Below are 10118 nucleotides of genomic sequence, written 5' to 3'. Positions count from 1 at the left end.
TTTTCTTGTAAACACAAGGCTTATCAACATTCTGATCAAAGCCATAAGATTTAATCGCTACGTCAAATCTTATATTCCAAGATTGATATGCTTGTTTCAGTCCATAAATGGACCGATTAAGCTTACAAACTTTTTGCTCTTGATATTGTTCAATGAATCCTTCTAATTGATTCATGTAGATGGTCTCTTCAAGATTACCATTCAAAAAGGCAATCTTGACTTTAACATGACAAAAGGTGAGAAAGTTTCTTCATAGTCCTCTCCCTCAACCTGGGTATAACCCTTTGCCGCTAGTCTAGCTTTAAAGGTCTATACCTTTCCATCTACACCTCTTTTCCTCTTGTAGATCCATTTACAACCTATAGGTTTTACCCCATCAAGTTGATCTACAAGCTCCCAAACAGAATTGAAGTACATGGACTCCATTTCTTGATTCATGGCTTTAATCCATTCATCCTTGTCAACATTTCCCATTGCTTGTTTATAAAACAATGGATCTTAACCTCCATCATCAGTTATGATTTTTTGGGCTTATGTTAAACCCATGTAGCATACAGGTGGATTCATAACCCTCCCACTACGTCAAGGCAATCTCAACTCTTGAGATGGATGATTAGATGAACTAACATCAACAACTTTTGTTGATGTATCAACCTATTCAACAACACTTGTTGAAGTCTCAGTAGACTCATTAGAAATCTCACATAAAACTAGTTTACTTCGTGGTTTATGATCCCTCATGTGGTCTTCTTCCAAAAGGGTAGCATTTGTCGATACAAACACTTTATTCTCACTTGGATCATAAAAGTATCCACCTCTCGTTTCCTTAGGTTAACCTAAAAATAGGCATACTTTTGAACGAAGTTCCAACTTTTTGGGGTTTGTTATTAGCACATGGGTTGGACGTCCCCAAATTCTAAAGTGGTGTAAACTACCTTTACGACCTCTCCATAACTCAAAAGTGTTTTAGAAAAACTCTTTGAGGGAATGTTGTTCAAAAAATAAATGGCAGTCTCTATTGCATATCCCCAAAACGAGTCAGGAAGATGAGTATAACTCATCATAGACCGAATCATGTTCAATAGGGTTCTGTTTCTACTTTCTAATACACCCTTCTGTTGAGGTGTACCTGGGGCTGAGAGTTGGGATGTGATTCCATGTTCTATCGTATTGTTTTGGAATCTTAAGTCCATATACTCTCCATCAAGATCAAATCATAGTGTTTTTATCTTTTTACCTAACAAATTTTCAACTTCAGTCTTGTACTCCTTGAAATTTTCAAGAGCTTTATACTTATGTTTCATTAGGTATAAATACCCAAATCTAGAATAATCATCTACGAAAGAGATGAAATATTCATACCCACCTCATGCTCTTACATTCGTCGGACCACAGAGTTTTCTTCTAAACCATTTAGAAGTCCACTTTTTACCAACCTCTCAGTCTTATTGAGATTGATGTGACCTAACCTTAGATGCCAAATATGGGCATCTTCTTTAAGAGAAATTCTCGGTATTTTTACAGTTGTTGCTATTTTGAACATTTCAGTATTGAGCACAACTTTTATGACTAACGACCTTAGTACATATAAGTTAATTTTCATTAAACCAAAACCTAACTTCATTCCATTCTTAAAAATAAATACTTTATTCTCAGAGAAGGATATGGAATATTTTTGTTCAATTAGACAAGAAACAGAAATTAGGTTCCTCTTGATATGAGGAATTACATATACGTCATCTAATAACATATATCATTTCTTGTCCAAAAATAACTTAAGCTTGCCTACAGCAATAGTTGAAACGACCTCATCCGTACCGACTCTAAGAGTCATCTCTCTAACTTCCAACTATTTCCGGGAAATAAATCCTTGATGGAAAGAACACATGTGGCTAGTACCTCTTGAATCAACTATCCAGGCAGAATCATTCTCTACTAAGTACGTCTCCAAGACAAATAAATCAGATTTATTTTCTTTGGAGTTCTTCTTTTTGGAGAGAGTGGTGGGATCAGCTCCAAAACCCAAGTCATAAACTCCAAGTTTCATATCAGAGGACAATCCTCATCGGTGAACTTCATCAGAGTTGGTAACGATTGTTTTCTCTATTAGTCCCTTGACATTCAATATGGACTAGAGATTATCTTGGCAATTAACACTACTGGTTTCATTTTCATCAATCCCATTTTGCTTGAATCGTGAGAACTTTCGTTCAAATAATTCTCGCATTGATTCCATGATCTCATGTGCAATGACCATGTTCTCAAACCTTTTGGCCAAGGCATAAGGTATGCTTCCCAAAATGTGAACCCGAACGTTCAAATTAGCCTTTTTCCACACCTCATATGAATTACGAACATTTCGTGGTGCATCAGGGTCGGTACTTGAGGACAATCCTCAGTTATGACAATTTCGAGGTCGTTTACTACAAAAAACGTTTTAATGGATTCTTTCCACGTCGTGTAATTGAAATTGGTCAAACTAGAAAAGGCAACTAATAGGAAAACGCTATTTGACATATTTGTTGAAAAATAAATACATTGATCTATATTAAATTTTAGCATAACTTTTAAAAAAAATCCAATCAGTTTTAGCAAAATCTAAATGAACCTAAATTACATCTAATTTTGCTATGACGCTTCAGTGATTTAGGACAAAAGCCATCAAAAGGTAGTCAGTTGTCCCTTCACTGAATTGAGACACTCTCAAACAATCATTACACTAGAATAACTCTTATTCCTATAACAATCAGTCATCATTTATTTGGTCAAGAAATCATTAACTTGCTTAATAATTTCCCGTAAGTGTGACCCTCTATTTTAGATCCTAGAGTTCCACCCCAATGAGCCAACCAATGAAAAAATCGATTGGGGTAGAAACCAAAGTGATCCTATCCATATTTGGAGTTTGCCTTGATATTGACTTACTGCACAAACCATCTGAAGAGGACGCTCCCAGGGTGCCTCAAGGCCATGCAAGAAGATCCCATGGTGCAAACCAATGAAAGAGACTGTAGGACATATTAACACACATCCCTCTCCTACTTACTATAACTACTCTCTCCATTCACCTTGATATTGATCTATGCAAACACCATCCAAAGGGGGACGCTCCCAGGGCACCTCATGTCCAAGCACGAGTCTCAGGGTGTGAATATTAAGGGAGAAACGTGAGTGGAAAAAAATGACGTATCATATGCATCTTTTCCTCCCACTGAGTATATTAGCAACCTAGGGTTTAATTTTTACTTAAGAAAAATACGGCTAATTATTTTTACTAAGTAGTTGTTTAAGTTTCCCCAAAAGTAACATTTACTTTGGAAAGTTAAACAATTTTGATTAATATTCGTTAAACACTTTAATAAATGTTAATAAAAAATTGCATGCTTGTAGCAAATCTATCTAATTCACCTTTCCATGTAGGTTCTCAGGTAGGGGTGTTCCGTTTTTGTCATCTTAAGTACCCTAGCCTAGACAGAACCCACCTTAGACAAAAGATCCCTTATAGATATGTTTGCTACAAATTTAATCTTTTATTGAAATCGATTTAATCCTATTAAACTAATTAAAAAAGAATAATCTAATTTCTAATCACATTAGAAATTTTTTAACTTAGGTCTATGTGAACCATATTTTAAAACTGTTTTAAAAAATGATTTTACCTAAGTTTGCATGCAATTCTTAGTTATTGATTTTAATTTCTAATTTCATTTATTTATAACTCTTACAAAGTAAATGAAACAAATTAAAACCTACATTGCATTGATTGACATACTTTATAAAGTTATAACGTTTATAAGATTACCTAAAATAATGTCATGCGTCATGCAATGTTCATTTCATTATTACATATACATAACACTTATATATATCAAAGTAATGAAATTAAATAACATACATTACATGCATACATTCAAACTATATATTATAACGATTATAATATAAATGATGCATGGCTATGTTATTTATACATGCAAGCATATAGTATAACACTTATATTATATGATGCATGAGCATGCTATAAAATTAAATCATGCATATACATATATTATAATACTTATAATATAAATGATGCATGGAATTAAATACATAACCTATGGTGGGTTTTGATTCTATATAACATACAATATGACATATAAGAAAAAACATACATCATATGTATATTTAATACAAATAGTCGATGGACTGGGATAGGACACCTAAAAGAAAAGTTAAAAGGCTAATTATTACAGCATAAAAGTCATCCGATTCGAAACAAGTGAGTCAGGCCTTGAACCGCTTGAACCGAATCACCACCTTTGGAAGTCTCTACAGTGATCATGTAGCATAACTAGTTGTAAGTGCTACAGAAGTTTGTTGCACGATCTTGTAGTAAAAGCTACACGATATTATAGTAAAAGCTACACGATCTTGTAGTAAATGTTACACAATCTTGTAGTAAAAGCTACACGATCTTGTAGTAAAGGCTACATGATCTTGTAGTAAAAGTTGCACGATCTTGTAGCAAAAGCTACATTCCTCATCGAAGCAGTGCTTTGAATTTCTTCTTTGAAGCTCCCCAGGAACAACATGAGTGACTCAAACTTATGAATTACAGACTCTATAGCAAATAATTATGCCCAAAACAGGGGCCTTTACAAACCAAATTTGTAAACGAAACAAACCTTAATACTAAGTATCCTATCCCGAAACATCCATTAACAGAACCATATTCACAACCATTCATCGCATGAACTTTCAACAGAATGCAATAAAACCCACGACCACTGTAAAAATGACTCAATAAAAGAATGGAATTTGGGATCAGAAAACCATCAACCTTGATCTGATACCAATTGAAGGAACTCTAACTGAAAAAAACTATGAACGGAACTAAGATCGACCCAGATTCCATTTTTTATTGAATTTAAGTTTTACAATAAAACAAAAAACAAGATATGCATTTACATAAATTATAGCATGCAATAAATAAAGGAAAACTAAGAGTTTCAGAAACCTTTACCTTTAAAGAACACTTTCTTAGAATCCCTCAAACAAGTCACGAACGAAACTCCTTCTCCAAAAGGGACACCACCACTTGAGAACCCTCTGTATTCTCTTGGGGGCAAAATATTCAAGCAAGAGTTGTGGACTTTGCTTGAATCCTTGGAAGAGGGAAGGAGATGGAGAGGAAGAGAGGGAGAAGAAGAACTTTTCTTCTCTTTTAGTTTTTCCCAGAGAGAACTCTTCTCTCAATTTTTTTTTTTTTTTTTTTTTTTGTTTAGGAAGAAGATTAATCAAATCCTTTCTTCTCACACAACCCTTGCTTGAATCTTTTACTGCATTAATTAATTAATTAATTAATATAGATATATTTTCTCTCGACAATACATGGTATTTAATATAAATCACATTTATATTAAATTCACTTATATGAATCTATTTCATATAATTAATTTTTGAATCATATTCAAATATTTAGATTCTCTCAACTTATTTATGGTATTTAATATAAATCATATTTATATTAAATTTGATTACATGAATCTCATTCATATAATTAGTATTTGAATCATATTCAATTTTTTCTCATATTATCTTATATTATCATATATCAAATACATTATATTAATTATATCACATATATAATTAATTCCCTCAATTAATTTGAACGCTTCAAATTAATCCAAAAATAATTCTCAATTAAATCCCTATTGAGCTACAGAGAGGACCTTATGGACCTGTAGATTGAAGCTCCAACAGTACTTGGATAATTAGTTAAACTCTTTAATTAAATTATCCAACATTTGTTAACTGTCGGTCATTCCACTAAAAACCGGCGGCTTCACTCTTCGCACTATAGATGAATTTTTGTGTCCATTGGATACAACCAATCAACAGTGCAATGACCCTTCATAAATTGCTCGTAAGTACAACTGGGCCAAAATTACCGTTTTTTCCCTATAGTTACATCTAACTCCTTAAGTACCATTGATCCCTCTAATGAATAATAAGTCATAGTTCAACTATGACCAAGTCCCCCTCACGCAAGGAGAGGGTGTGGCCATTATGTTCAAGCCCCGGAATCAGTCCTTAAGGGAGCTATTTATCTACTTGCCCTTGCATCGAGGAAGGAGTGAATTTCTTCTCGTGTAACAGTGTTCCCAACCCCCCAGTTAGATGAATCCTTAAAATGGTAGGCCTTTTGAGTTGGCAATCTCGCCACTCTCACCCATACAAATCAAAGGACCGCCTTCATGAGCAGGAGTTCACAACTCACCCAGGATTCAAGTCATATCACCTATGGTCATCCTAGTAAAATGTAAGTCTCTATTCTTAACGACGTTATATAAAGAGACTAATCATTTCGTGGTCCAGTCTTATACAAACTCTTTGTATAGGATACCCTCGCTCACATGTCCCTACATGAATGATTAGATCAGATCATTTGTAGTACTTTACAACACTTGTAACACCTATAAAGTGGGTCGTATCCATATTGTCACCAAGATAAGGTACTCAAGATAAGGTACTCAACCTTATCTATCTACTACAGACCGTTTATGTTATTATTTAAACAAATTCACTTGTATGTCTCTACATACTTGTTTAAATTACATGAAATAACCTTGGATCTTAGTTTATTAGATTAAGTATATGCTTATAAAATAACACTTATTTTATTAACAACAATATATTTATGCAAAGTTCACAAACTACGAGATTACAAGGAGATTTAGGATACTAATCCCAACAGAGACCTGCAGCTAGTTTAGTTAATAGATCAAGATTTGGACGTGTTAGCGAGTCTGTAGCTAGTACAGGTGAGAAACCCTTATGTGTGAATTGTGGTCAACGTCATCTAGGGACGTGTTATAGTGGAAGGAACGTATGTTTTTCAGTGTGGACAGACAGGTCATTGTAAAAGGGAATGTCCACAGTTAGTTCGTGAAACTCAAGTAGAGCAGAAGACGGCTTCTCACACAGTGGAGCAATCGAAGGCAACTGAAGCCAGAGTGACGGTTCCAGTGGATCAAGACAGAAAAGAATAGTAGGACGACCTCAGTAACAGGGTAGAGTGTTTGTAATGACCCACCAGAAGGCAGAGGAGTGCCAAATGTTGTGACTAGTAAAGTAACTTTATGTAACCAGTCTGCTTACATGTTATTAGATCATGATGCTACACATTCATTCATATCTAGCATATTTGCATCACATATAGATAGAATGATTGAAAGCATGCCTGAGGACTTGTTTATTTCTACGCCTGTTGGAGATGTTTTAGTGGTGCATAAGTACTATAAGAACTATGAGGTAGTCATTACAACCGAGTTGATTTGATTCCATTAGAATTATTTGAGTTTGATGCTATCTTAGGCATAGATTTTCTGAGTAAATACCATGCCTCTATTGATTGTTTTAAGAAAGAGGTAGTGTTTAGAAGGCTAAGGGGGTAGGAGTTATTGTTTTTAGGAAGTAAAAGACTCATCCTTAGCAGTCTGATATCAGCAATGAAGGCTAGAAAGTTGTTGAGCAAAGGATGTGTTGCCTATTTGACACATGTGGTTGTTTCACAGGATAAGAAGTTAAAGCCTAAATATGTGCCAGTTGTGCAAGAGTTTCTTGATCTGTTTCCTGAGAAGTTTTCAGGATTAACACCTAACAGAGAGGTCGAGATTACTATTGACTTGATTCCAGATACAACACCTATTTCATACGCATCATACAGGATGGCACCAGCTGAATTAAATGAGCTGAAGGTGCAGTTACATGAGTTAGTTGATAAGGGGTATATTAGACCTAATTTGTCACCCTGGGAAGCGACACTCTTATTCATAAAGAAGAAAGACGGTACTATCAGGTTGTGTATAGATTATAGACAGTTAAATAAGGTAGCAATCAGGAATAAGTATCCTTTACCTCGTATAGATGATCTTTTTTATCAGTTAAAGGGAGCAACAGTGTTTTCTAAGATAGACTTGAGGTCAGGATACCATCAGTTGAAGGTAAAAGAAGTGAATGTTCCGAAGACTGTTTTTAGGACCAGATATAGGCACTATGAGTTTTTAGTAATTCCATTTGGTTTGGTGAATGCCCCTGTGGTATTCATGGACCTTATGAACAGGATATTCCATCCCCATCTGGATTAGTTTGTAATAGTCTTTATTGATGACATTTTGGGGTACTTAAGTAGCAGAGAGAAGCATGTAGAACATTTAAGATTAGTGCTTCAGACGTTACGAGAAAATAAATTTTATGCTAAGTTTAGTAAATGTGAATTCTTGTTAGATCAAGTTGTATTCCTAGGGTATGTAGTATCTACAGCCGGAGTTACTGTAGATCCCTAGAAGACGAAAGCAATCTTGAACAGGGAACAACCTACTGCGGTATTTGAGGTACGTAGTTTCCTGGGTTTAACAGGTTACTACAAGCGATTTGTGGAAGGCTTTTCTAGGATAGCTTTTCCATTGACTAGTCTGACCAGGAAAGATGTGAAGTTTGAGTTGTTGGTGTTGATGACCTAAAGTCTCGTATCCTATAGTTTGTAAATAGTTTGTACGAACGCTTGTGACATATAATATATGATATTTACTTCACTTATTGATTTTACTCATCTGAATGTTTTATTTGCTTTACCACAAACCAATAAACTAAAATCCATGGCTATCTTTATGTAACTTAAGCATGTATGTGGTGAAATACAAGTAGATCATGTCTTAAGTGATAACCAAAATGGTCTGTAGTATATGGATATAGGAGTGAAACCTTATCCTGGTAACGCTATGGATGCGGCCCGCTTTGTCACAGATGGTCTGATCCTGATCATTCGTATAGAGGACATGCGAGCGGGGGCGTCCTATACAAAGAGTTTGTATAAGACCTAACCACGAAGTGTTAATGTCTGTTATATAACACCATTCATGACAAAGACTTCACTTCACTAGGATGACCATAGGTAACATGACCTCAATCCTGAGTGAGTTGGGAATTCATGCCATTGAGGGCGGTCCTTCGATTTTCATGGGTGCGAGTGGCCAAGCCGCCGACTCAAACCTACCTCTTTGGGGATTTGTCTGATTTGGGAGCTGAGAACTCAGCTACACAAGATGGAATTCACTCCTTCCTCGAAGTAGGGACAAGTAGATAGATAGCTCCCTTAAGGACTGATTCCATGGCTTGAATGATGTGGCGTCACACACCTTCTCCTGGCTCGAGAGGTGTTCACACATAGTTGGACTATGTTGTATTGTTCATTAGAGGAATTAGTGGTACCTAAGGAGTGAGATGTAACTACAGGGGCAAAACGGTAAATTGGCCCAGCTATACTTACGAGAATCTGTGAAGGGTTATCGTACTCATGATTGGTTATATCTGAAGGACACATAAATATATCTGTGGTAAGAAGAGTTCAGTTATTGGTCTTTAGTGGAATGTCTGAAGAGTTCAGTTGTTGGTCTTTAGTGGAATGTCTGACAGTTAACGAATGGTGGATCTCATGGCTAAAGAGTTTAGTCAACTATTCATGTACCGTTGAAGCTTCAAACCATAGGTCCATAAGGACCCCTTGGTAGCTTGGATACAAGTTAAGAATCAGTTTTTAGGTCAGTTTGAAATGTTCAAATTGACAAGAGGGAGTTTGATTCTATATGATATAATTGGACTGGTTAATTATATATGATATGATTGACTAAATGTATCAGATACATTATTTTGGAGGAAATTGGATATAAATATGATTTATATCAAGTAGAGGAGAAAACACTATAGTTGATATATGATATCAAACTATAGGTTAAGAATATAATATGATTATATTTATTATTTTATTAATTAGGCGGTTATGAGATAATTGGCCGAAGTTTTCTTCGAATTCGTGCAATAGTGAAAAGTTCAATTCAGTTCTTGTAACTGAAGAATAAAATGAAAATAGTTTTCATTTTGCAAAAGACACGCTAATTTGCTCACGGTGTGAAAGCCTTGTATCGCTTAGTGTTGAGAGCTTATACGATAATGCCCGCCTACTAAATGATCGTACACCCGCATTTTCTAAACGATCGCCCGCAATTTCTTAAACGATCGCTTACCTTTACTAGACGATCGCAGCGTGATGAGCGTAACTAAATGATTACTTACCCTTTGAT

This window comes from Benincasa hispida, chromosome 4 (genome assembly GCF_027475165.1).
Source record: "Benincasa hispida cultivar pf3 chromosome 4, pf3_genome.v1.1, whole genome shotgun sequence".
Classification (NCBI taxonomy): domain Eukaryota; kingdom Viridiplantae; phylum Streptophyta; class Magnoliopsida; order Cucurbitales; family Cucurbitaceae; genus Benincasa; species Benincasa hispida.
Note: the sequence above shows the minus strand (reverse complement) of the source record.